Source organism: Lepidochelys kempii, chromosome 13 (assembly GCF_965140265.1).
Source record: "Lepidochelys kempii isolate rLepKem1 chromosome 13, rLepKem1.hap2, whole genome shotgun sequence".
Taxonomy (NCBI): domain Eukaryota; kingdom Metazoa; phylum Chordata; order Testudines; family Cheloniidae; genus Lepidochelys; species Lepidochelys kempii.
Window position 1 is genome coordinate 36,635,064 of NC_133268.1, and position 27,966 is coordinate 36,663,029.

A 27,966-nucleotide genomic window follows, 5' to 3' on the forward strand; every position below is an offset into this window, starting at 1 on the left:
GTTACAGGGGAGCTGTTGCAAACGGCAAAGAAGTTTGCCCCCTGCCTGAATAGCCCCTGGCTAGAGTTAGATGGGGAGAGAGTCATAGGGGCTTTCTGGGATCAGATCTTGACATCTGGGCTGAGATGTCTGATGGAGGGGGCTAGCCTGCCTGCTGTTTGTGACCCCTCTGTCCCAGAATACGTGCACAGAGTGGAAGAGGAATGATGTACAAGGGAAACGAAGAATACCCTGGTACTAATTTCTCCTTCAGTGGGCCTAAAGTGCACTCCTGTTGGCAGTGAGCTGGTCCAGGTGTCAGCAGTGGGATATCAGAGTCAGGAGAACTAACAATAAATGCAGTGATTCACTTTTTCACTCATGATTTTCCTTGTCTTTCTAGGAGACCCAGCATGAACTATTCCTAACCTAGGGGATTCATTCCCCACGGGGCTGAAACCAGACCATGGTTACACCTGCAAGGTACAACAATTGGCTGTGGGTCCGAGGCTGGGGGCATTCGTTCAATTCCCAGAAAGGTAACACTTCATTGTTTTGCAACTTCATTTTTATTCATTGCTGGTGAAGAGGCAGCGAGCAAAATGAGCAGGCCACATGGAAGGGCAGGGAAGGGGAGGTTAGAAGGAGGCTCTCAGAGCTGTCATTTCATCTGAAATCAGTTCAGGACATTTGCTAATTTCCTTTCCCATGAACAAACTCCCTCTGGCCTTGCCCGTCCTGGGAACATGTGGTTTGGAATGGGAAGTGGCCAGTGCAGGGTAACTAACACACGGGAAAGGCCCAGTGAGGACAGGGCAGGCTGCAGTTTTAACACAACTTAGTAAATTAGGTAACAATGTGGGCCTTCCCTAAATTGTCACTCGATCAGTTGAAATGGGGAAGACCTACAAACTTCCGAGTCCTCATGTCCGTTACTCCAGGGGCAAATAAACCAGCTGTTTCCGAAGCGAAGAGGCAGCCTATGAGATGGGATTTCCAAGGGAGCCAACGAGATCTGGCCTTGAACCTGGCTTCTAACTCCCCTAGGCTCCCTGCCTTGATGCTCACGGATTGGGCACTGCCTGAGCAGAGCGATAGCTGTGGGACTCAGCCTTGGGGGAGCTCAGCCCCTCTGTGAAGCAGCCCCTAGATCTGGGCCTCTCCAAAGGAAAGACGTGGCATTGCTCCAGCCCCTGTAGCGATTCCCAGCGTGGCTCAAGGCTTCAGCCTCCTCCTCATCGCCCAGATCCAGGGGATAAAGGTGGAGACTCTAGTACACACTGCTGGGGCCGGGGGGTCCCATCCTCGGATCCCCAAGAGACAATGCCCTGGGTTGTTCCCTGGTACACCAGGGGGCCCCCAGAGTCACCCTGTGAAATGAAACAAGAGACAGTTAATTAACAGGTCTCAGCAGCATCCCCTGCAAGCCCAGCCAGTCTCAGCATCACATCCTCCCATCCCTGGCAGCCACCTGGTCTCCACCTCCTCTGGAAGAAGACCAGCTATTTTCCCATTCATTTGTACAACACCAAGTGCAGCGGGGACTGACCTCTGATCTTCTCTCTGCAGCCCGACTGCAACATCACCAGACTCTTAAATAATAACAATTTGTCAAGGGAGCTTGAAGGCAGGAGGAGATTTACTTGGAAAGAACTTTTGCCCTTCTCTGGGTCCCCCCTCACATAATGGTGGAGGCGTGATAGTCACGGTAGAGCCCATCAGGATTCCTCAGACACGCAGCATCCTGCATCACCACCATGTCCACCTCCCATAGCGTGGCTGAGGTCAGCTCATTCTGTGCACTAGTCCAGCCCCAGCCGGCGACACTGCACACAGTCCCTGGACACAATCGATGATCATAGAATCATATAATAGAATATCAGGGTTAGAAGGGACCTCAGGAGGTCATCTAGTCCAACCCCCTGCTCAAAGCAGGACCGATCCCCAATTAAATCATCCCAGCCAGGGCTTTGTCAAGCCTGACCTTAAAAGCTTCTAAGGAAGGAGATTCCACCACCTCCCTAGGTAACGCATTCCAGTGTTTCACCACCCTCCTAGTGAAAAAGTTTTTCCTAATATCCAACCTAAATCTCCCCCACCACAACTTGAGACCATTACTCCTTGTTCTGTCATCTGCTACCACTGAGAACAGTCTAGATCCATCCTCTTTGGAACCCCCTTTCAGGTAGTTGAAAGCAGCTATCAAATCCCCCCTCATTCTTCTCTTCCGCAGACTTAACATCCCCAGTTCCCTCAGCCTCTCCTCATAACTCATGTGGATGATGGGCCAGGGGCAGAAGAATGAGCCCGACATGTTCACTGAGCCGTGCTTTGTGCCCCAGCTACAAACAAGAGGGGACACAGGGACCAGGGTCAATACAATGGTCAAAGACGATGATGGGCAGAGACATCCCGATCCAAGAAGAGAGAAATTAGAGCCAATGCAAAGCCAGAGAGTCACTGGCAGTGAGGAGATGGGATTGGGGCAGTACCTGCAGCAGCATGAGGTTACAGGTGTGGGGCGGTGGGATGGGGGCGGTACCTGCAGCAGTGGGAGATCACTGGGGATGGGTTGATGGGATGGGGGTGGGTACCTGCCACAGTGGGAGATCACTGGGGATGGGTTGATGGGATGGGGGGGGGTACCTGCAGTAGTGTGAACTTCTTGGGGCAGAGTTATACAAATAGGGTGATACATGGAGCAGCATGATGTCATTTTCATGCATTTCATCATTGTATTCTTTGTGGGGGATTCAGTGACGTACCCCAATCTCCTGCCTCCCTGCTTCATCTATTTCAGCATTGTGGGCCCCCAGCAGCACAGTGATGGTGCTGTGAAATACAAGGGGATGCAGGTGCTGCAGACCGGCCAATACAATGGATTCAGTCATGGGCCGTTAACCTCCTTAAAGTGGGTGGGTCCCACAGTCGTCTTGGTCTCAGGATCAATGTACAGAAGCCATTATAAGCTTATTTAGGTAACAAGGAAGCTGAATCACTAGAATCATCACCCATCACACAGGCCTGGCCTACACTTAAAACTTAGCTATGTAGGTTAGGGCTGGGAAAACCCCACATCCCTGCCCAAAGTAGCTAGGCTGGTAACCCCCCAGTGTCAAGGTAGCTCTGTTGATGGAAGAGGGCCTCTGTCAATGTAGCTAACATTATTTGGGGAGGTGGTGTTCCTACACCAGCAGAAAAAACCTGTTTTGTCTGAGTATACTGCATCAGCTCTAGAGCGCTGGACTGATACAGGCTGTTTCATGTAGACATAGCCACAAGCATGTCAGAGGAGTAGAAGCTGAAGTGTTTGACCGAAGGGGTTTCCCTGGGGATCAATCTAGCAAACACAGGGGCTGGGGCATTGATCGGTGGAGCTGTGTGTGTCTGCGAGAAGCAGCAGAAAGACCAGAGAATCTGCCAGAGAAGGCACCAGTCACATCCAAAGAAGCATGGGTAGCGTGACCCTGCTCTGAGCCTGGGGAGAGAGATTTTGGGCAGATTGCTGGCTGAAGGAAGCTTGGGTCTGGGAGTAAAGAAACAGTCACTTGTTGTTTCATTCCAACTGCGTTCAGAGAAACAGGACTTTGGACATGCTTTGCAAATAAACAGGAAATAATAGACCTAATGCTACAATCGATTTTTCCTCCTAAGGAAACATCCTGCAACACACCACTTGCTGCTCAGGCCAAGGGGGGGTAACCATTCCTCGAGCAGCAGATCAGGCTATCTGTTGCCGACACCTTCTGTACCCAGCCCAATATTAGTGGCCCAAAATGACAAGAGGCAAGCCCCAGGACAGGGGCTGGCTGGCTCATGGGGCAGGGAATGGCACATGGCACCTTTCCCCTCTAGGGGAACTTGTTCAGATATGCCCCAGGACAGGAATCGGCTTGCTCAGGGATGGCAGTTGGTGCATTTCTTACCCCAGGTTGCAGTTACAATGAGCCGCTGTCACCACCACATTCTCCTGGATCCAGTGTAGTAGTAGGATTTTATGTTTGTATTTTGTATAATTTAGAATGAAGGATAAAGAATAATAATGTAGTGTGTATTAAATGTATTGATGTATGATTTGGCCATATCCTGGCAGCCACCCTTTTTGAATAGCAGAAAGGAATGGCCTAATGAACCATTGATAGAGATGCATCAGCCAGAATCTGTGTTTGGACTGATTTCAAGGCAGTAACAGACCTTTTAGGGTCACCACTTTGTTGTAGGTTTAGCATTTTAAAATAAGTAAAAGAATGCAATGATTGTTTTTCTTTTGCTTTGCAACTTGAAGTTCCCATTCAAAATGTTCTGTGTAAATCAGTTCTGGTTTGTGTGTGATGTGTTAAGAGATAAGAGCGAAGGTCATCACCGAACCAGATGTTCTAGGGAGGAACTGAAGACAGATGCAAGGGTGCCAGGAGGCTGAACACGCCCCTATTGAAATGTCAGAGGAGGGCAGATTGGTGACTCTAAAGATGAGACAGGCACCTATCAATGGGGACAAGATAGCGGTGATCACACTAGCATGGGGTAACTCCTTGAGAGACTTGATGAAAGAACAAGATAAAGGATGAGAAAACAATTTAAGAAAACAAGCATTAATCAAACCACAATTGATTACAGCATAACGGTGCAAAACTCATTGGTCCCAATGAAGGAAAATCACTGTATAAACAGGGGGCCTTGCCATGAAACTTTGGGTTCATCCTGTCAAGACTTCCCCGGACCATCGTGTCGTGACCGACAGAACCTGGCTCCTACCTATCTGTGATCAACCTAGCTGGCCACTAGATTGATCCAGACTCTGGACTGGTAACTATAACATCGACTGGTGGGCACTGTGTGTGTGTTTGTGTGTGTGTGTGTGAATGCATATAGTAATTGTTGTATCTTCAATAAACGTGGTGTATTGCCTTTTCCCCTGAAAAAGATCCCATGTGCTTCTTATAAGCATAACACAGGAATCTTCCACCGCCTCCTTCTCCATCTCCTCTTGTCTCTATATTCACAAAGGCCATGTAGGGTCTGGAGTGACGCCCAGCCTCCCATCCCCTGATGATCTCCCCTGGCAGAGAGAGGGGAGGGGTAAAACTCCCCTGCTTTGGGACAACATGAGGCTGGACAGTTTAACCAAGGACCCCAGTTCCACCCCCACCATCATCCTCAACCTCTGCTGCCCCAGATTGGCCCCTCAACCAGCCAGCCCAGTTTCCCTGCCTCCTTCTCCTGGATCAACCCCTTGACCCAGCTAATGTGGAAATCACTGACAATCCCCTCCCACCCCACTGAGTTCACTGGAGAATCCCATTGAGGCCAGTGGTTGTGGAGCTCTCTTGAAACTCTGCCCCACATGTCTCAGATCAGCTGTGCCCCTCCCCTCCATCATTGGGGTTTTGGTCTTTCCAGACCCACCCTGCCCTTGCAACACCCGCCCCATAAATCAGCTGTAAGCACAATGACTCTGGCAGGCCCCCCAGCAGCCTAGGACTTGGAGGAGCAGATCTATGCCAGGCCATGGAGGTGCCTGGCTCTGACCAGCTACCAGAATGGCCCCTTGGGGCACAGACAGGTTAGGGCAGCCCCGAGGTCACTGTGCCCTGCACAGATGGCCAGAGGAGTCAGCTGCGTTTGGAGCACTGCTGTGCTGGCTACTGGTGCAGGAAGAGTCTGTCTCCAACCAGGGTTGGAAATTGGGGTGGGTTCCCAATCGTGCTGATGCAATAGCCTCCCACCTCTGTGGTTGACCCCAGCCCTGGGGCACAGTCCTTGAGCTAAAGGGGCAAGGCTGTTAGCTGGCAGCAGTAGGAGGTTATTACTTTGCATGTGGCCCCCACGGGATGTCACATGCCCACGGTCTGTGGCTGATGTTCTTTGGTGAAAAGCTTCGCTAGTGCAGACAGGAACCCCATGGATCTATAGAAACAGCTTCCCCCCCTCTGCTCCCCATTCCACCAGCCCACAGATGCCCACCCCACCCCAAGATGTGTGTGAGGAGAACCTGCCTCCTTTCAGAGCTCCCCAGGATTGCTGTATTGGGGGAGCAGCCACAAGTCCTTTCACCAAGCCATGTGCAGGCTATGCTCCCTGTGCGACCCCCCCCCCACCAATACTCAGCAGCTCGAGCCTTGGGGGGCAGAGGAATGGCCATGGGGAGCAGGAGTAGCAGCAGCATCCTCTTCACCAGAGCAGGGAAGGAGAAGGTGCTTCAAACACAGCCTCAGGGGTTTTATAGACATGGCTGGGGCGGAACACGAAACCTCAGCATCAAACTCTCTGCTGTGTGGCTCTCTGAACACCTTCTCGCGTGGGCGGGGAGGAGAGTCAGGCGCTGCTGAGTCTGCACAGCTGGGCATCTTCTGGGGATGCTCAGCAACTGGAGCCTGGCACAGCTGGGGCTGGCCCATGCCCCATTGTGCACAGCTGGAGCCCTGCAGCCTCTGTCTCCATGCACATTTGGTGCTGAGCTGGGGGACGTGAGTTTGCTGCTAACATTAGAGACACTAGAGTCTCTCCCCGCCTATTGTAGTGGGGGCTGTGGTTAACCTGAACTCATCTCAGCTCTGGATGGGAACCTGGCCTTTTGATCCTTCTCACATCTCCCCACACCATGAGAGAGACAGGGGGAAGTGCTGAGGTCAGAGAGACCAAACACTGCATGTCAAGGTGTTGGTGATAGCAGGGCCTCTCACGCGTACCGTGCTGAGGCCGGGAAAATACAACCCATTGAGCCAGCCAGTTCTCTTCCCTGGGACCATATGGGAGCGGCGGCTCCTAGAGGGAAAAGGCCCCAGGTTCAATTTGCCACCACCCCTGAGCCAGCCAGTCCCCCGCTATGTGGCCAGATCAGAGATAGCGCTGCCTGGACAGGAAAAGCCCCATGTCCCATTCCCTGCCCCCTCACCAAGGTAGTGGCTCACATCCCCAGTTGGTGTCAATGGGGCATAGCTCCATTGGGGTCAATGGGCCAGTTCCCAGCTGGGGTCAGTGGGGCATAGCCAGTGGTGAGCTGGAGCCGGTTCGCACCAGTTCACTGGAACAGGTTGTTTAATTTAGAAGCCCTTTTAGAACTGTTTGTTCCGCGAGGGAGAACCGGTTCTAAAAGGGCTTCGAAATTTAACCGGCCAAAAGTGGTGCCTTAGGCGCCGACTCCACGGGTGCTCCAGCCCTGGAGCACCCAAGGGGAAAATTTGGTGGGTGCACCCACCGGCAGCTCCCCGTCCCACCCCTGGCCCCAGCTCACCTCCGCTCCGCCTCCTCCCCTGAATGTGCCGCCCCCCGCTTCTCTGCCCCCCGCCCCTCCAGGCTGCCCGTGAATCAGCTGTTCGCGGGGGAAGCCGGGGCGAGCTGAGAAGCAGGCGGTGGCTTCCCGCTCAGACCCAGGGAGGTGGAGGTGAGCTGGGGGGCGCGAGGAGGGCCACCCGCACCGCAGCAGGTAACCCAGGGGAGGCACGCAGGGGAATCACTCCCTGCCCCAGCTCACCTCCGCCACCCTCGGCCTGAGCGGGAACCCGCCCCCTGCTTCTCAGCCCTCCCCGGCTTCCCGCCGAACAGCTGATTCGCGGGAAGCCGGCGGGGGGTTGGGGGGCGCGGAGAAGCAGAGCGGGGCGGTGCGTTCAGGGGAGGAGGCAGAGGCGGAGCGGAGGTGAGCTGGGGCCGGGTGCGGGGCAGGGCGGGGAGCTGCCGGTGGGGGCTCTGCACCCACCAAATTTCCCCCATGGGGGCTCCAGGCCCGGAGCACCCAGGGAGTCAGCGCCTAAGGAGCCACTTTTGATGTGATCAGTGGGGGGAGCGGTCTCTCCCCCTACTCCCCCCCAGCTACACTCCCCCACCCCTAGGAACCAGAGGGACCTGCCGGATGCTTCCTGGGAGCTGCCCCAGGTAAGCACCCCCGGGACTCCCCACCTCGCCCCCCGGCAGGTCCCTCTGGCTCTTAGGGGCGGGGTGGACACCCACTACAGTGGCCCATGAGACCCTCCTGCCCAGTTCTTGGGGAAGTCAGGGGACAGGGGAGGGGGGTAGATGGGGCAGAGGTCCTGGGGGGGGCGTCAAGGAACTTGGGGGGTTGGATGGGGCAGGAGTCCCCGGGGGGCGGGGGTGGGCAACGACCTCCTCGTGGGATGAGGAGGGAACCCGTTGTTAAGATTTTGGCAGCTCATCACTAGGCGTAGCAGTGCAATAACCCGCAGGGTAACTCTCAGCAGTTCGGGGTCTCCCCTCCCAAGCGTGGGAGAACCCCGCGGTGTTTGTTACACGGCCGGAGACAGACTCTGTTTAACAGGAATTGCCCTAAATACAGAGAAGGAAACACCATGAAGGTGGGAAGGTTTCTGTCACATCGATGCTGAGCTCTTCGTAGAGCCGGAGAGGTGACAGCCAGCGGGGACCATCAGACCATCTCCTCTGCCCCCACCCCCATACAGTGCGGGCCAGAGCGCCCAGCCCAGGGGATCTGAATGACGTTTTCTGGGAATTTCTCATTCAAATCCCTTCAGTGGCTGGGCCAGTGTCAGGCTCAGAGACGCTGCTGCCAAGGCCTGCGCTGGATTCTCCATCCCTGGTGACGTGTAACTCAAGACAGGATGTTTCTCTAACAGCTCTGCTCTAGTTCAAGCCGGGATTAGCTCAGGGCCGTCCCAGGGCCACGGCTATGCAGGGGTCAGATGGGAGGAGCACCGTGGTCTCCTCTTCTGGCCTTTTAATGGACTAATCTATCAAAGGAATGTGGCTTTCCTATTGCAGCAGGTTGGGGTGGAGGGGTGCAGGGCAACTGAGGTCAGCTCTGGGAATCTCTCTCATGCCTCTGGCTCAGACAAATCTGGCCTTTAGCCAGACACGGATCAGCATTACGGCATCGCCCGGTACCGGGGAGTGCTGCCGAGCACTGCACTTGTTGCCAGACGGAGAGAGCCAGACAAAGGGGAGTGTGGAGACACACAGATCAGTTTTGTCTGCATCTGCTCTACAGCCCCTGGGTTTGGAGGTGGGGATGGGGTGAATGTAATTCCAGATTATAGGTGTTACAGCCCCACACCCTCTAACCAGAGACCTGCCCTGCCCTGGTGGACCCAGCGCCTGCCCCAGATGTCTTGGGTCAGGAGGGAATTGATTGCTGGAGACATTTGTATCAGATATGTACTGATTGCAGAGCACTAAAAATGGGAAGTGAAATTAACAAGAAGTGTGGTGGAGGGGCTGGGGAGGGGGGGTGCTGCAGGGCCTGGAACTGCCTGACTGAGGTGCTGTGAGTTGGGGGGCAGCAGTGTGGCCTAGCAGCCACAGTTCCCAGTTCTGAGGCTGGGTGACTTTGGACAAGTCATGGCCCCTGTCTGTGCCTCAGTTTCCCCATCTGGGAATAATGATCCCAACCACCTTTGAAAAGTGCTTTGAGATCTGCTGAAAGAAAGGTATGGCTCAGATCCTTAAACATACTTAGGGACCTGGTGATTTCAATGAAAGTTAGAATACTCAACACCTCTGAGGATGTGGGCCTAGATGTTCTTATTTAGCACTAATTTGTTTATGGCTCATCCCAGCTTCCTTTCATCCCCCCCACTGCCTTTATCCTCCCCCAATCCTGGATCATTCACACACAGAGAGCCCAATCTACAGGCCAGTGGTAGAAAAGGAAGTGTGAATTGTTCAAAGAAAATGTTTTTTTATTCAAAAACAGCTTTTTTCCCTCAAGTGCCATTTGTTTTTCAAATAAAGGTTCGTTTTCAATATTTTCCAAACATTTGGAATATTCTTTATTTTGTCCCAATATAGCTCAGCAATGCTTTCCAGGTTCCCATGATCTGGGTTTTTCCTACCTCCAGTCAGTATCACAATAATAAATTGTTTCAATGTGCTATTGTCATGGTCTGTTTAATTCGGCTAGCCACGCTTTGTGGTATTATATTGGCCATCTAAAACACATGGCCTTGTTCCTATTCCCTGATTCGGTGAAAGTTTTAAAGCCAGTCAATGACACGCTGCAGCTAGGAATTTTGATAAGAACATAAGAACGGCCATACTGGGTCAGACCAAAGGTCCATCAAGATGAGTATCTTGTTCTCTGACAGTGGCCAATGGCAGGTGCCCCGAAGGGAATGAACAGACAGGTTATCATCAAGTGATCCATGCCCTGTCACCCAATCCCAGCTTCTAGCAAACAGAGGCTAGGAACACCATTCCTGCCCATCCTGGCTAATAGCCATTGATGGACCTAACCTCCATGAATCTATCTAGCTCCCTTTTGAACCCCGTTATAGTATTGGCCTTCACAACACCCTCTGGCAAGGAGTTCCAGAGGCTGACAGTGCGTTATGTGAAAACATACTTTCTTGTGTTTGTTTTAAACCTGCTACCTATTAATTTCATTTGGTGGCAACTTGTTCTTGTATTATGAGAAGGAGTAAATAACACTTCCTTATTTACTTTCTCTATTCCACTCATGATTTTATAGACCTCTATCATATCCCCCCTTAGTCACCTCTTTTCCAAGATGAAAAGTCCCAGTCTTATTAATCTCTCCTCATTCTATAGCCCTAATAATTTTTTTTGCCCTTTTCTGAACCTTTTCCAATTCTAATAGATCTTTTTTGAGATGGGGCGACCACATTGGCAAGCAGTATTCAAGGTGTGGGCGTATCATGGATTTAGATAGAGGCAATATGATATTTTCTGTCTTATTATCTATCCCCTTCTTGATGATTCCCAACATTCTGTTCACTTTTTTGACTGTGGCTGCACATTGAATGGATGATTTCAGAGAACTATCCACAATGACTCCAAGCTCTCTTTCTTGAGTGGTAACAGCTAATTTAGACCCCATCATTGTCTATATATAATAAGGATTATGTTTTCCAATGTGCATTACTTTGCATTTATCAACATTAAATTTCATCAGCCGTTTTGTTGCCCAGTCACCCAGTTTTGCGAGATCCTTTTGTAGCTCTTCGCAGTCTGCCTGGGACTTAACTATCTTGAGAAGTTTTGTATCATCTGCAAATTTTGCTACTTCACTGTTTACCCCTTTTTCCAAATCATTTATGAATATGTTAAATAGGTCTGGGCCCAGTACAGATCCCTGGGGGACACCACTATTTACCTCTCTCCATTCTGAAAACTGAGCATTTATTCCTACCCTTGGTTTCCTATCTTTTAACCAGTTACCAATCCATGAGAGAACTTTCCCTCTTATCCCATTACTGCTTATTTTGCTCAAGAGCCTTTGGTGAGGGACCTTGTCGAAGACTTTCTGAAAATCTAAATACACTATATCCACTGGATCTCCTTTGTCCGCATGCTTGTTGGCCCCTCAAAGAATTCTAGTAAATTGGCGAGGCATGATTTCCCTTTACAAAAATCATGTTGATTCTTCCCCAACAAATTGTGTTCATCTATGTATCTGACAATTTTGTTCTTTACTATAGTTTCAACCAGTTTGCCCAGTACTGAAGTCAGATGTACCGGCTTGTTATTGCCGGGATCACCTCTGGAGCCCTTTTTAAAAATTGGCATCACATTAGCTATCCCCCAGTCATTTGGTACAGAAGCTGATTTAAATGATAGGAAGTGAGCTGTAGCTCACGAAAGCTCATGCTCAAATAAATTGGTTAGTCTCTAAGGTGCCACAAGTACTCCTTTTCTTTTTGCGAATACAGACTAACACGGCTGTTACTCTGAGACTACAGTGAGTAGTCCTGCAATTTCACATTTGAATTCCTTCAGAACTCTTGGGTGAATACCATCAGGTCCTGGAGACATATTACTGTTTAGTTTATCAATTTGTTCCAAAACCTCGTCTAATGACACCTCAATTTGGGACAGTTTCTCAGATCTGTCACCCAAAAAGAATGGCTCAGGTTTGGGAATCTCCCTCACATCCTCAACAGTAAAGACTGATGCAAAGAATTCATTTAGTTTCTCTGCAATGGCTTTATCATCTTTGAGTGCTCCTTTTGCACCTTGATTGTCCAGTGGTCCCACCGGTTGTTTAGCAGGCTTTCTGCTTCTGATGTATTTTAAAAAAAATTGCTCTTACTTTTGGAGTCTTTGGCTAGCTGTTCTTCAAATTCTTTTTTGGTCTTTCTAATTATATTTTTACACTTCATTTGCCAGAGTTTATCCTCTTTTATATTTTCCTCATTAGGATTGATCTTCCACTCTTTAAAGGATGCCTTTTTTCCTCTCACTGCTTCTTTTACTTTGTTGTTTAACCACGGAGGCTCTTTTTTGGTTCTCTTAATATGTTTTTTAAATTGGAGTACACATTTAAGTTGAACCTTTATTATGGTGTCTTTAAAAAGTTTCCACACAGCTTGCAGGGATTTTACTTTCGGCGCTGGACCTTTTCATTTCTGTTTCACTAACCTCCTCATTTTTGTGTAGTTCCCCTTTCTGAAATTAAATGCTACAGTGTTGGGCAGCTGTGGAGTTTTCCTCGCCACAGGGATGTCAATTTTAATTATATTATGGTCACTATTACCAAGGGGTCTAGCTATAATCACCTCTTGGACCTGATCCTAAGCTCTGCTTAGGACTAAATCAAGAATTGCCTCTACTCTTGTGGATTCCAGGACTAGCTGCTCCAAGAAGCAGTCATTTAAGGTGTCAAGAAACTTTATCTCAGCATCCCTTCCTGAGGTGACATGTACCCAGTCAATACGGGGAGAGTTGAAATCCCCCATTATTATTATTGAGTTTTTTATTTTAATAGCCTCTCTAATCTCCCATGGCATTTCAGAGTCACTAACACCATCCTGGTTAGGTGGTCTGTAATGTAGCCCTACTGCTATATTTTTATTTTTCAAGCATGAAATTACTATCCATAGAGATTATATAGTACAATTTAGTTTATTTAAGATTTTTACTTCATTTGTTTCTGTGCTTTCTTTCGCAAATAGTGCCACTCCCCCACCAGCACGACCTGTTCTGTCCTTCCGATATATTTTGTATCCTGGTAATACTGGGTACTGGTAGAAAACCAGTTCAGTATTTGTAGAGGGCTTATGGAATTCAACAGAGAAAATTCTAACTTTGCTCCAGAATCCCCTAGGCTGATGTAAAACCCTATACAAAAGTGGGAATTCTAACAACTCAGGAGGAAAGGTCGTCACCGAATATTGTTCAGGGGTAATGGTGCGTGTGGATCGGACAGACACAACAGAAACAGAGAGACCCTGGGACAGAAGCAAGTCAGACACAAAGTAAAAAGCCAGGCAGACACAACGTGTTAGGGGGCTGGAGCACATGACTTATGAGGAGAGGCTGAGGGAACTGGGATTGTTTAGTCTGCAGAAGAGAAGAAATGAGGGGGGATTTGATAGCTGCTTTCAACTACCTAAAAGGGGGTTCCAAAGAGGATGGATCTAGACTGTTCTCAATGGTGGCAGATGACAGAACAAGGAGTAATGGTCTCAAGTTGCAGTGGGGGAGGTTTAGGTTGGATATTAGGAAAAACATTTCACTAGGAGGGTGGTGAAGCACTGGAATGGGTTACCTAGGGAGGTGGTGGAATCTCCTTCCTTAGAGGTTTTTAAGGTCAGGCTTGACAAAGCCCTGGCTGGGATGATTTAGTTGGGGATTGGTCCTGCTCTGAGCAGGGGGTTGGACTAGATGACCTCCTGAGGTTCCTTCCAACCCTGATATTCTATTATTCTATGATTCTATGAACGTGGAGGCACAGGAATATGGCCTTGAGAGACATAGCCTAGAGAAGAAGCTTTTTGGACATAAGAGTCTTGTCTGGAAAGGCAGGCTCAGGACAGTGAACAAAGGAGCTGTCTGCTGCTGTTTGATTCCGACTGTACTCAAAGAAACAGGACTTCAGATATTCCTTGTATTCCTTGTATATATTCCAGATTGCATCAAAGGAAATACCAGACTCCATTGTCAATTTCTGTTCCCAGCTGGAACAACCGCAGCACCCCGAACATTGACTAGCCGCTTGGGTGGACAATAGAATAGAATAAAACATTGATGGGGTATTTCTAGCCACAAGGCAATTTCAGGACTGAGCCATTCAGAGCATTTCTCTAACCCTAGGAAATAATATTCTGATCTAAAGCACCTCAGGGGTTCCACCCAGGCAAGGATCCCAGTATGGCTAAGTTGGCCATTTAAAGGAGAATGTCTTCTTTAACTCATCTTCATTGGAGATGATGCCCTAGAACACCCCTTCACACACCAGGGGCCCACTGGAATCGCCCTGCCAATAAGTAGAATAACATCGATGACTGGCATTTCCCAGCCCAGCCTGTCCTCCAGAAATCTCAGATGGCATGTGGGACAGTTGCTCTCTGCTGCTGAAGGCTCAGCCCTTTTTGCCAAAAAGAACCGTCCTGGAAATGGGTCAGCAGAGAGAGAAATCTAGAGCTGCACAGCATGATGTAACCATGGAAATGGCAGTTTCTACAAAATTTAAATATTCCACAGAAAAAAATGAATTTTCAATTTTTGCTTTAGGAAAATTGAAAGGAAATATTTCATTTTGGGTCTGTTCAACCTGAATCAGAATATTTTGCTTTTAAAAAAATGTCCTGAAACATTTAGTTTGGAATCAGTTCAACAAGGTGTTAAACTGCTTTCTCCTTACCATGCATTGGCTTATGGGAGTTGTTGTTCAGGTCTTCATTCTGTCCTAAGGACATGGCTCCCTGGAGCAGTATATCTCCCATAATGCAACTCGGATTTGCTTCTGACTGAGCTCTTTGGGGCATCATGGGAATCACATGACTCAGTGCATTGTGGGAGATGTAGTCCCCACAGGGACTACAGGGAGTACATAAGGGAAAATAGAGGCCTGAACTACAACTCCCAGAAGGTAATGTGCTGATAAGGCTCTGCTTCTTAATGTTGATCTCATTTGAAATGAAGCATTTCAGGTGAGGTCAACAAACCAAAATCCTACAATCATAGAAATGTTGGGCTGGCAGGGACCTAGAGAAGTCATCTAGTCCAGTCTCCTGCACCGAGGCTGGACCAAATAAACCTAGACCATCCCTGACAGATGTTTGCCCAACCTGGTCTTGAACACCTCCCATGAAAGGGGTTCCACAACCTCTCTAGTCAACCTGTTCAGGAGCTTAACTATCCTTAGGGTTAGAGAGTTTTTTTATGGAGAACATTTGATCACTGTCTTCTTTATAACAGCCCTTAATGTATTTGACAATGGTTATCACATTCCCCCTTCAGCCTCATCTTCTCTAGCCTGAATATGCAGAATTCTTTCAGCCTTTCCTCCTAGATAAGGCTTTCTAAATCTCTGAACTTTTTTTTGTTCTTGTTTCTCTCCTCTGGACTCTCTCCAGTTTATTCACACGGAAGGAAATGTTTCAATCTGTTCATATCTCAGCATGTTTCATTTTGATTAAAAAATGTTGCAATGAAACATTTCAACATTTGTGAGTCAAGTCTGCTTTTGGAATTTCCGTTCTGCCAAAAATGTTCTTTGAAAACAAAGATTGAAATGTTGCTATTTCCTGTGAGATGGGAACACTGATTCTCCCTCAGCTCCAGTGCCATCCTGGCCCAAGGGACATCAACAGCAAAGCTCCCATCCACATGTATGAGGCCAGGATTTCACCCAGGGTCCTATCTGTTGGGTGGCCTCAGGGTTGAGTTCACCAGTAGAGCCTCCAGTGAAGGTGAAGAGTAGAGATGGTCAGAATACGTGGTGGTGCGGGGGATTCCCCTTTTTCATCAACCTTTTCCCTGGAACAGTTTGCTAAAAAATCAAAGCCCAACAATGTCTCGTCATGGTGCATCATGGGAGGTGTATTTCAGGTGCCTCATGCCCTTATGGAAACACAGGACTGGAAGGGCCCTACCGAGTCCAGTTCCTGCTGTCTCAGGCAGCCCTGTTTTATCATCCCATCAATAAACTTATCAAGCTCTGTCTGCATCCTTGTTAGGTTGTTCCCCCCCCCACCCTACTCCACTCCAACTGCTCCCATTGGAGGTTGTTCCAGAACCTTCTCCCTCTGATGGTTACAAACCTTCTTCTCATCTCCAGCCTCCATTGATCCCTGCCACATTTATCTCCATTTGATTTGTCCTTTAGCTTCAACAGCTTGTCTCCCTCCCTGGTATTCCCTCCCCCTCCTCATGTATTTATAGAGCAATCAGACCCCGCTCTGCCTATGTTTTAGGCTAACCTAGCCTATGTGTTTTATTCCCCTTTCATCAGACTGTGTCTCCATTCAACTGATCATCCCACCAGCCATTCTTGGCACCTGCTTCAGCCGGGATCCCTCTTTCTGGGACAGGGCTGCCCAGAACTCTGCACCAGATTCCAGCTGAGCTCTGCCCGGTGCCTTCTCTACTGGCATTAAACCCTCTCTCTCTACCTGAGACACCTGACCTGGTCCATCCCAGGATAGCATGGTCCTTTCTCTCGGCCATGGCCCATGGTCATCCAGCAATCTATTGACACATCCAGGTCTCCGCCCTGCTCTGTTGCTTCCAGCTGATGAGCCCCTGACTCAGAGAAGTAATTCTTGTTATTTGTCTATGTGTGCATCAACCCATGTTACATTTCCTCCTGTTTCCACCAGCACCTTGCACAAGGCCACTAACACTGGAGATACCTCTCTGGAGACATCCTAGATACTGGTTTCCCTGGGTGGGCTGTATCTCCCATGATGCACTATGGGCTTCCTTCTTGGAGCACTGGAGCATGGGAGAGGCACGGTCATATTGGTTTCAACCAGCTCCTTGCACTGGAGCAGCTTAGTGTACCCCAAGTGTCTCTGGGTCGGGGGGATCTTTACCTAGAATGCTGGTTTCTTGGTGGGGGGGAGCATGGTGATGGGGTTGTCATGGTGGTACCAGTCTCTGCACAGGCGGTCTGACACCACCTCCTGCTCCACCTCCTGCAGCCTGTCGGTGGTGGTGTTCACGCCGGTCTGACCCCACCCGGCCACGCTGCACTCGGAGCCTGGGCTGACGTGGTGATCGGCCTACAGCAGGTGGACGAGCACCACTGACTCGGTCAGCTCCGTGCCGTGCCACAGCCGCCATGGGCAGGAGAGAGAGAGAATGAGTCAGCAGTGTGCCCTTGTTGCCAAGAAGGCCAATGGCATTTTGGGATGTATAAGTAGGGGCATAGCGAGCAGATCGAGGGACGTGATCGTTCCCCTCTATTCGACATTGGTGAGGCCTCATCTGGAGTACTGTGTCCAGTTTTGGGCCCCACACTTCAAGAAGGATGTGGATAAATTGGAGAGAGTCCAGCGAAGGGCAACAAAAATGATTAGGGGACTGGAACACATGAGTTATGAGGAGAGGCTGAGGGAGCTGGGCTTGTTTAGCCTGCAGAAGAGAAGAATGAGGGGGGATTTGATAGCTGCTTTCAACTACCTGAAAGGGGGTTCCAAAGAGGATGGCTCTAGACTGTTCTCAATGGTAGCAGATGACAGAATGAGGAGTAATGGTCTCAAGTTGCAGTGGGGGAGGTTTAGATTGGATATTAGGAAAAACTTTTTCACTAAGAGGGTGGTGAAACACTGGAATGCGTTACCTAGGGAGGTGGTAGAATCTCCTTCCTTAGAGGTTTTTAAGGTCAGGCTTGACAAAGCCCTGGCTGGGATGATTTAACTGGGAATTGGTCCTGCTTTGAGCAGGGGGTTGGACTAGATGACCTTCTGGGGTCCCTTCCAACCCTGATATTCTATGATTCTCTATGATTCTATGACCCGGATCAGTGCATGGTTAGCAGCTGGCAAGGAGCAGCAACACCCAGGCAAAGTATGAATGTGAGTCCAAGGAGTGAGTGTGAGCTCACTGGGGGCAGGCTGATGGGATGGGAGCGGCACCTGCAGCAGTGTGAACTCAGTGGGGGTGGGCTGATTGGATAGGGGTGGTACCTGGAACAATGTGAGGTCACTGAGGGTGGGCTGATGGGATGGGGGCAGTACCTTCAGCAGCATGATGTCATTGTGAATGTTCTCCTTGTTGTAGTCCGGGTTATGTGACAGGGCCGGATCCATTGCCAGTTCTATCCCAGGTCCATAAAGTCTGTGACTCCCAGGAAAACAAAGATGTTGCTGGAAAAGCCAAGCGGAGAATATGGGGGCTTTAGTGCCCATTGGACAGCGGGGTGGGGCCATCACAGCCCCTCTGGAAGGGACACCTGCCCTGCTCCTGGACCTGTGCAGATTTCTACCTACATTTGTGTGACTGAGTAACACAGAGACCATTTTATGCACCTACATATGGATGGACTTCCTCCTTCTCCTCTCTGGTTGGCCAAAGAGACCCCAAAAGACTGACCAATGGACTGCTCTGCTATTCGGGGTGACCCATCGTCCAGTTCTTGCATCCACAGTTCAAGAAAGACATTGATAAATTGGAGAGGGGTCAGAGAAGAGCCACACAAATGATGGAAAGGTTGGAAAGCCTGCCTTATACTGAGAAACTCAAGATAAATTGGTTTGAAATGCAGAGGGACTATACAGGATTCTGTTTGTTTTTCTTTCTCAATGATTGTTTCATGATATGAATTTTTAACAAGGACTATAACTAACCATTGGAACAATTTACCGAAGGTCATAGAGGATTCTCCATCACTGACAATTTTTAAACAAGACTGGATTTTTTAAAGATCTGCTGTAGATCAAAAGGAATTATTTGGGAGACATTCTCTGACCTGTGTTGTACAGGAGGTCATATGAGATGATCACAATGATCTTGGACACGCTGAATCATTGAACTGCATATGGAAGAAGAAGGAAAATACCCATGGGAAGGTCTAAGGCCCTAACCTAGTTGTAACTTTGAAATAAGGTCACTGGAGTGAATAAAACATACAAATAAGAAAAGGATCAAAGAGTTTTTTATGCACCGTCACCATATCCTGGATACAGATGGAAGTAGCAAGAAGCCCAGATCTGCCTGTTCAAATAACCCTGGAGAGAGAGGTCATTATGTGGGATGAAAGAGCTTGCTGAGTGCATCAGAGAAGATGTGGAAGTCCAGAAGGGTTCCCAGATGCTTGGCCTAGCCCCTCTGGACAGCTCCTTCCCTCCTCCAGGGTTAGCAGGACAGGAGAAGTAGTGGTGAGACTTCATGACAGAGACTGAATCTCTTCATCTTTCTTTAATCTCAGTATCTGGGTGTCCCCCGGTTGACTCTGCTCTTGGCCTAGTGAGTCCTCAAGGAACCATAACTTGGATTTTAACTAAGCCAGGCTCTCTGCCCGTTTCTCCTTCATAAGTCACATCAATGGCCTACGAGAACCTCCAACAATAACTTGAGGTGAGTGTATTGGATTCTTTAATCTAACACCCCCCCAACAAAACTAGAACTAGCAGGGACCACATTCATAGAGCGCCATAAGGCAAAGGGCATCTTTAGTGCTCAGAGAATTAATGATGTGCAGAGTGAGAAATGTGCTAAGGACACGGAGCCATTGATGGCTGATGATTGTAAGTGAATGTAGTAGGAAATCCTAGGGATTGGATCAGTCTCTGGTGCAACAGCTGAGCCCCAGAGCTTATCTATGTCAATTGCCTACAGGGTTGTTCTGTTCAGTAGGGCTCAGGTCCCCAAAGGCAAGTAGGGGGCTTCTTGATTGATTAAGAACAGCCAAGTCTCTGGGTCTGTGAAGCGATGGCCAAGGGAAAAGACCTGAGAAGAAGCCACATTTCAACTGAGTGAAGTGACTCAATCACAGGGATTTGAATACAAAGGTCAGCTGGGATATTCACCATGGTAGTTTGGGGGGTTGGGCTTTAATATCTAACAGGCACCCAGGGAAATTTGTAATTTTCACATCCCATAAACATCTAGTCTTTGGGGCAACATATTGCCAGCTCCAGTCCTGCCCCAGGTTGCAGTTACAATGAGCTGCTGTCACCACCACGTCCTCCCTGATCAGGAACCCTCTGCAACTTCCTGTTGTCCCAATTTGCACGTAGGCCATCCAGGTTCTGGAGCTGAGAGCGGCTTCCTGGCCCCCGATGACCCGATATGCAGTGAGACAGGGAGGGGTTCAAAAGGGAGTCTGGAGAGTAAGACCAAGAGCCCAGTGCAACCCCTAATCCATCAGCCCCATCCCCTGCTGGCCTGGATCAGCTCCTTTGCCCCCCCCCCAGCCTGGCCTCCCCCTGGATCATCCCCTCACCCCAACCAGCCTGGTCTCTACCCATAAACTTACCCGCTGTACACCTACATATTCCCACATTGACCTGTCCATCCATCCATCCATCCATCCATCCATCCCTTATTGCACACTCGCCCATCCATTCGTCTGTCTGTGGGGCCACCCCCTGGCCATCTCCCCACTCAGAGAACTAGGCAAGGGATTCCTTATTGCTCCCCCTCCCTGGACCTATTTTCCCATCTCCTGACACCTGCCTGAGGCTGAGGGTTAGTTCTATTCCCCTGCCCCTGGTGTGGGCTGCACTGCCCATGGGCCCAGATCTCCCCTCTCGCACCAGTAGAGCAGGGCAAAAGATTTTACACAATTGGTAAATTTTCCAAAAAATGCAACTTTGGGCTGTGACGTTGCACCCCGCAATGCTTTATAGGAATATGCTTATGAGTGTAAATATGACATAACTGGAATATGTTTTATGCTTGATAGGCCATGTGACATATCTTTGCAAAGGTTATGATCTACTGAATATATTCATCCTATTTGTATGCATGCATCATTTTTGTAATCGCAGTTGTGAATATTGGCTGTGTACCTGTTTGATTTTAAGTAGCCTCAGTGAAGCATTTGGTCAGCTTCTTGAGAAAAGTCTATTCTCAGTAAGTGCCCAATCAAAAAAACACTTAAGTTGACAATGGACTTTGATAGATGCCAATCCACATCTGAGCTTTTCTGGGAACATTCGGGCTAACATGTGAACCATGGCGTTGCCTGTAAAGAACTGAGTCATGCATGGACATGTGACTTGCCCATGTGACTCCAAAACTCCATCTTGTAGCTGTGATTCTACACGGGGGAGAGAGGGGTTTCCATCCACAAGAGAGGGACTATATAAGCCCCTGGAAACACCTCCATTTTGTCTTCAGCTGGCTCAAGAGATAGCCTCTCCACCCCAAAGGATGCCTGAAAGAAACTGGAACAAAGGACAGTAACTACGGGGTGTGTGAGTGATTGCTGGACCCAGACTAGGAGGAAGTCTAGTCTGTCAAAGAAGCTTATTGGAACATCTCTGAGGGTGAGATTTACCTGCATTTAGTTTCCTACTGTACTAGGCTTAGACTTGGGTATGTTTTATTTTATTTTGTTTGGTAATTTACTTTGTTCTGTCTGTTATTACTTAGAACCACTTAAATCCTACTTTTTGTATTTAATAAAATCACTTTGTACTTATTAATTAACCCAGAGTAAGTATTAATAACCAGGGGGAGGGAAGGGGACAAACAGCTGTGCATATCTCTCTATCAGTGTTACAGAGGACGAAAAATTTATGAGTTAGAATATCAGGGTTGGAAGGGACCTCAGGAGGTCATCTAGTCCAACCCCCTGTTCAAAGCAGGACCAATCCCCAATTAAATCATCCCAGCCAGGGCTTTGTCAAGCCTGACCTTAAAAAAAAGGAAGGAGATTCTACCACCTCCCTAGGTAACACATTCCAGTGTTTCACCACCCTCCTAGTGAAAAAGGTTTTCCTAATATCCAACCTAAACCTCCCCCACTGCAACTTCAGACCATTACTCCTTGTCCTGTCCTCTTTTACCACTGAGAATAGTCTAGAACCATCTTCTCTGGAACCACCTCTCAGGTAGTTGAAAGCAGCTATCAAATCCCCCCTCATTCTTCTCTTCTGCAGACTAAACAATCCCAGTTCCCTCAGCCTCTCCTCATAAGTCATGTGTTCCAGACCCCTAATCATTTTTGTTGCCCTTCGCTGGACTCTCTACAATTTATCCACATCCTTCTTGTAGTATGGGGCCCAAAACTGGACACAGTACTCCAAATGAGGCCTCACCAATGTCGAATAGAGGGGGACGATCACGTCCATCGATCTGCTCACTATGCCCCTACTTATACATCCCAAAATGCCATTGGCCTTCTTGGCAACAAGGGCACACTGCTGACTCATATCCAGCTTCTCGTCCACTGTCACCCCTAGGTCCTTTTCCGCAGAACTGCTGCCTAGCCATTCGGTCCCTAGTCTGTAGCTGTGCATTGGGTTCTTCCGTCCGAAGTGCAGGACCCTGCACTTATCCTTATTGAACCTCATCAGATTTCTTTTGGCCCAATCCTCCAATTTGTCTAGGTCCCTCTATATCCTATCCCTGCCCTCCAGCGTATCTACCTCTCCTCCCAGTTTAGTATCATCCGCAAATTTGCTGAGAGTGCAATCCACACCATCCTCCAGATCATTTATGAAGATATTGAACAAAACTGGCCCCAGGACCGACCCCTGGGGCACTCCACTTGACACCGGCTGCCAACTAGACATGGAGCCATTGATCACTACCCGTTGAGCCTGACAATCTAGCGAACTTTCTACCCACCTTATAGTGCATTCATCCAGCCCATACTTCTTTAACTTGCTGACAAGAATACTGTGGAGTGAGCTGTAGCTCACGAAAGCTCATGCTCAAATAAATTGGTTAGTCTCTAAGGTGCCACAAGTACTCCTTTTCTTTTTGCGAATACAGACTAACACGGCTGTTCCTCTGAAACCTGTGGGAGACCGTGTCAAAAGCTTTGCTAAAGTCAAGAAACAATACATCCACTGCTTTCCCTTCATCCACAGAACCAGTAATCTCATCATAGAAGGCGATTAGATTAGTCAGGCATGACCTTCCCTTGGTGAATCCATGCTGACTGTTCCTGATCACTTTCCTCTCATGTAAGTGCTTCAGGATTGATTCTTTGAGGACCTGCTCCATGATTTTTCCGGGGACTGAGGTGAGGCTGACTGGTCTGTAGTTCCCAGGATCCTCCTTCTTCCCTTTTTTAAAGATTGGCACTATATTAGCCTTTTTCCAGTCATCCGGGACTTCCCCCGTTCGCCACGAGTTTTCAAAGATAATGGCCAATGGCTCTGCAATGACAGCCACCAATTCCTTTAGCACTCTCGGATGCAACTCGTCCGGCCCCATGGACTTGTGCACATCCAGCTTTTCTAAATAGTCCCTAACCACCTCTTTCTCTACAGAGGGCTGCCCTCTATTCCCCATATTGTGATGCCCAGCGCAGTAGTCTGGGAGCTGACCTTGTTCGTGAAGACAGAGGCAAAAAAAGCATTGAGTACATTAGCTTTTTCCACATCCTCTGTCACTAGGTTGCCTCCCTCATTCATTAAGGGGCCCACACTTTCCTTGGCTTTCTTCTTGTTGCCAACATACCTGAAGAAACCCTTCTTGTTACTTTTGACATCTCTTGCTAGCTGCAGCTCCAGGTGCGATTTGGCCCTCCTGATTTCATTCCTACATGCCCGAGCAATATTTTTATACTCTTCCCTTATCATATGTCCAACCTTCCACTTATTGTAAGCTTCTTTTTTATGTTTAAGATCCGCTAGGATTTCACCATTAAGCCAAGCTGGTCACCTGCCATATTTACTATTCTTTCGACACATCGGGATGGTTTGTCCCTGTAACCTCAACAGGGATTCCTTGAAATACAGCCAGCTTTCCTGGACTCCTTTCCCCTTCATGTTAGTCCCCCAGGGGATCCTACCCATCCGTTCCCTGAGGGAGTCGAAGTCTGCTTTCCTGAAGTCCAGGGCCCATATCCTACTGCTTACCTTTCTTCTCTGTGTCAGGATCCTGAACTTGACCAACTCATGGTCACTGCCTCCCAGATTCCCATCCACTTTTGCTTCCCCCACTAATTCTTCCCGGTTTACCCTGTATAAGCTTTATACAGAGTAAAATGGATTTATTTGGGGTTTGGACCCCATTGGGAGCTGGGTATCTGAGTGCTGGAGACAGGAACGCTTCTTAAGCTGTTTTCAGTTAAGCCTGCAGCTTGTGTGGGATGTGGTTGAGACCTGGGTCTGTGTTTGTAGCAGGCAAGCGTGTCTGGCTCAGACAAGGCAAGGTACTGAAGTCCCAAGCTGCCAGGGAAAACGGGCTCAGAGGAGGCACATCAGGTGGTAGTTCCCAAGTGGGTTTCTGTGACCCAGCCCGTCACAGGGGCATCATAAGAACCTGCCAATTCTGGTGGATTATTTTGGCTACAAAAATGGATCTTGATTCTCTTAGGTTTGGGTCTGCGGGTTCCGGAGATGCTGAAGGCAGCATCAAAATCCCTTAGCAACCTCTGCCTCCAAGAGAAATTGTAGGGCCAGATCATAAATTATGCTAAGACCCCCAAGTCCGACTGGGGTCTCAGCAGCAGTGCAAGTCCAGAATCTATCTATCTATCTATCTATCTATCTATCTATCTATCTATCTATCTATCTATCTATCTAGCTAAAGAGATCTCTGAGGCATTATTGGTTATCTTAGAGAATCATGGACGACGGGAGAGATCTCAGAGGACTGGAAAAGGGCAAAGATAGTACCTGTCTATAAAAAAGGGGAATAAGGGCAACCCAGGGAATTATAGACCAGTCATCTATATTTTGGTACCTGGAAAGAGAATGGAGCAAATAATCCAACACTCAGATCTCCATCCTTAGAGGTTTTAAGGCCCAGCTTAACCAAGCCCTGGCTGGTATGATTTACTAGGGTTTGGTCCTGCTTTGAGCAGGGGGTTGGACTAGCTGACCTCCTGAGGTCTCTTCCAACCCTAATCTTCTATGGATCTATGTTTCTATAATTTTAAGCACCAAAAAGAAAAGAAGGTAATAAGTAAGAGTTAACATGTATTTGTCAAGAACAAATCACGTCTAACCAACCTAGTATCCTTTGACAGGGTAGCAAGCCTAGTTGATAGGTGGGCAGCAGTACATGTGATTTATCTCAAGTTTAGTAAAGCTTTTGTTATGTCTCACATGACCTTCTCGTAAACAAATTAGGGAAATATAGCCTAGAAGAACCTACTATAAGGTGGGCACATAACTGGTTGGAAAACTGTTCCCAGAGAGTTGTTATCAGTGGTTCACAGCCAAGCAGGAGCAGCATATTGAGTGGAGTCCTGCAGGGATCTATCCTGGGTCAGGTTCTATTCAATAACTGCATAAATGGCATAGAGAGTACACTTATAAAGTATGCAGATGATACCAAGATGGGAGGGGTTGTGCGCAGTTCGGAGGACGGGATTAGAATTCAAAATGATCTTGATAAACTGCCGAGATGGTGTGAAATAAATAGGACACAACTCAATAACGACAAATGCAAATCACTGTACTTAGGAAGGAACAACCCATTGCACACATATGAAATGGGAAATGACTGCCTGGGAAGGAGTAGATCACAAATTAAATATGAGCCAACAGTGTAATCCTGTTTCAAAACAAGTGAACATCATTCTGAGATCTATTAGCTGGAGTGTTGTAAGCAAGACACAAGAAGTAATTCTTCTGCGCTATTCAGCACTGATTAGTCCTCAACTGGGATTTTATGTCCTGCTGAGGGTCCAGCATTTCAGGAAAGATGTGGAGAAATTGGAGAAAGTCCAGAGGAGAGCAACAAAAATGATTAAAGGACTAGAACACATGACCTATGAGGAAAGATTGAAGAAACTGGGTTTGTTTAGTCTGGAGAAGAGGAGACTGAGGAGGACATGATAACAGTCTTCGAATACCTACAAGATTGTTATGAATAGGAGAATGATAAATTGTTCTCCTTTACTGCTGAGGAAAGGACATGAAGCAATGGCTTAAATTGCAACAAGAGAGATTTAGGATGGACATTAGAAAAAAAAATCCTGACTGTCAGAGTAGTTAAGCACTGGAATAAATTGTCTAGGGAGTTTGTGGAATCTCCATCATTGGAGATTTCTGAGAGCAGGTCAGACAAACATCTGTCAGGGATGGTCTAGATAATACTTAGACCTACCTCAGTGCAGGGGACTGGACAAGGTGACATATCAAGGTCCCTTCTAATTCTTTCTTTCTTTCTTTCTTTCTTTCTTTCTTTCTTTCTTTCTTTCTTTCTTTCTTTCTTTCTTTCTTTCTTTCTTTCTTTCTTTCTTTCTTTCTTTCTTTCTTTCTTTCTTTCTTTCTTTCTTTCTTTCTTTCTTTCTTTCTTTCTTCTCATTTTTGAGTTGTTCAGATCTTATTTGTTTGTTTGTTCATGTTGATTTAATTCTGGGTAATTCTTTGAGGTTAGGTTGTGCTTACTAAGGCAGGAGGGTGCATCAATGTTGTGAGTGTCATCATTATGATGAAAAAGCCCATCCATCTGTTCATCTGTCCATCCATCTGTCCCTCCATCCATCTGTACCTTCATCCATCTATCCGTCCCTGCCTGTCCATCCATCCATCAATCTGTCTGTCCATGTCAGCCATCTGTACATCCATCCCCACACCTAAATTCATAGATTCCAAGACCTGGAGGGACCATGGTGATCATCTAGTCTGACCTCCTGTGTAACACTGCCCAGAGAACTGCCCCACAATTATTCCTAGAGCGAATAATTTAGAAAAAAACATCCAGTCTTCATTTTAAAATTGTCGATGATTAAGAATTGACCATGATTCTTGGCTAGTTAATTACCCTCACTGTTAAAAATTTACACCTTATTTCTAGTCTGAATTTGTCTAGCTTCAGCTTCAAGCCTTTGGATTGTGTGAGACCTTTCTCTGGAAGATTGAAGTCCTCATTATTAAATTTTTGTTCCCTGTGTAGTTACTTCTAGACTGTGATCATGTCACCCAATAGGTTTCTCTTTGTTAAACTAAACAGATTGAGCTCTTTGAGTCTATCACTATAAGGCATGTTTTCTAATCCTTTGATCATTCTCATGGCTCTTCTCTGACCCCTCCCCACTTTATCAAAATACTTCTTTAATTGTGGGCCCCAGATCTGGACATGGGATTCCAGCAGCAGTTGCACCAGTGTCAAATCCAGAGGTAAAATAACCTCTATACTCCTACTCAAGATTCCCTTGTTTATGCATCCCAGGATCCCATTAGCCATTTTGGCCACAGCGTCACACTGGGAGATCATGTTCAGCTACTTATCCACCGTGACTTCCAAATCTTCTGCAGAATCTCTGCTTCCCAGGACAGAGTCCCCCATCCTGTAAGTATGGCTGACATTCTTTTGTCTTGGATGTATACACTGACATTTAGCCATGTTAAAATGCGTAATGTTTGCTTGCATCCAGTTTACCAAAAAATCCAGATCACTCTGTGTCGGTGCCCTTTCCTCTTCATTATTTATCACTCCTCCAATTTTTGAGTCATCTGCAAACATTATCTGTGATGACTTCATGTCTTCTTCCAGGGCATTGATAAAAATGTTAAATTGCATAGGACAAGAACTGATACCTGACCCCACAGGAAACACACCTATTTGATGATGATTCCCCATTTACAATTACATTTTGAGACCTCTCATGTAGCCATCTTTTAACCTATGTCACGCGTGCAATGGTAATCTTATATCATTCTACTTTTTAATCAGCATGTGCAGTACCCAGTCAAATGCCTTCCAGAATTATAAGTATACAACATTAACACTGTTACCTTTATTGACCAAAGCTGTGAGGGGATATCTTTTATTGGACCAACTTTTGTTGCTGAGAGATACAAGCTTTCGAGTCTACACAGAGCTCTTCTTCAGATCTGGGAAAGGATATTGGGGTGTCACAGGTAAGTACGTGGAACAGGTTGTTTAGCATAAGTACTTAGTACATATTTCTCTCCAAACTCATCATAAGAAGCAAGCTCTGCACAGTCCAGGACCCACCAACCCGAAGTAGCATGAGACCTTGCCAGAAGAAAAGATGCAAAACTTGCAGAAATATCTCCACTGCTACAATGATCAACACCCCCTCCCATAATGCACCTTTCAAGATCCATGGGTCCTACACATGCCCATCACAACATGTGGTTTCTCACTAAATGCCCCAATAACAACCAGGTGGGTGAAATGAGACAACCACTCTCATATGAACTCACACAGAAAAATGATGAAAGACAA

General features: G+C 47.7%; 1 pseudogene; it reads right to left on the minus strand.

Moving 5' to 3' along the window:
* Positions 1 to 1,194: 1,194 nt before the first annotated feature.
* Positions 1,195 to 19,927, minus strand: LOC140896769 (duodenase-1-like; annotated as a pseudogene).
* Between the last annotated feature and the right edge of the window lie 8,039 nt (positions 19,928 to 27,966).